Source organism: Octodon degus, unplaced genomic scaffold, assembly GCF_000260255.1.
Source record: "Octodon degus isolate 3935 unplaced genomic scaffold, OctDeg1.0 scaffold00082, whole genome shotgun sequence".
In the NCBI taxonomy this organism is placed as follows: domain Eukaryota; kingdom Metazoa; phylum Chordata; class Mammalia; order Rodentia; family Octodontidae; genus Octodon; species Octodon degus.
In genome coordinates, this window is record NW_004524658.1 from 7,432,451 (window position 1) to 7,433,456 (window position 1,006).

Here is a 1,006-nt window from a genome sequence, read left to right on the forward strand (position 1 = left end):
AAATAAATAAAAATAAATTAATATAAGGTTTACTAGACATTGGAAATATCTCATTGAAGAGCAAAAAGACAAAATTCCTAAAATTGAAATTAATGTTGTTGAATCATTTTTATACTCTTGATGGTAATGTTATTATTGGTTTTTTGGGGTTTTTTTGGCAGAACCAGGGATTGAACTCAGGTCCTTGCACTTCCCAGGCAAGCGCTTATTCTACTATGCTATCTCCCCAGCCCCTATTATTGTATTCTTATAATTGAGTAGAAAAATTATGACAATTACTTCGAAAAATATTTGTAATTAAATATACTTATTCATAATTAATTTTACCTATTCTGCCTAAAACTAAAAGTACACGCATTTTCTAAAATATAAGACTATCCCAATAGTTAGCCTTGGACCAATATTTTTAGTTAGCAAATATCCCCAGCTTTTCTAGTGCACCTAAAACTGCAGTACTCAGAGGTAGACATCACAGTGCAGAAGGAAAAAATGCACCAATTCTCCTGTCATGTTGTGCTGACGATAGAACCTAGCAAGTGAGGGCTGCGGTGCACCAGAGGCATTCCCCAGTTCAGAATGCTTTTAAGCACTAGACCTGCCGAACTAAATGCGACTGTGAACCAAGTTCTCTCACAGCTGCAAATCTCCAGTCTTTGGGTTGATGCTGAGATAGACTTGGCCATGCCAGTAGCCCACGATGAACAAGCTTCCCTCTGAAGTCTTTCTAGGAGTTCCTAACCGGGTAAATGAAATGAATCACCTTAGTATTTGGAATAACTTGGCAGTTGTTTATATGTATAAGGGAGAAAAAACAAGTTAACAGTATGGGCAAGAGGTACATAACCACAAAGATGGGTCCTGTGGATTTCCATGGTTTTCATAATTTATATAATTATTTCATAGATGTAAGTTTCAAAAATGACAAGATACATTTTAAAGTTATTCAAGCCAAACTTGTGCAATGGAATGCTGGGTACAGAGAAAAAGGTCAAAGGAGTGGTAAGCA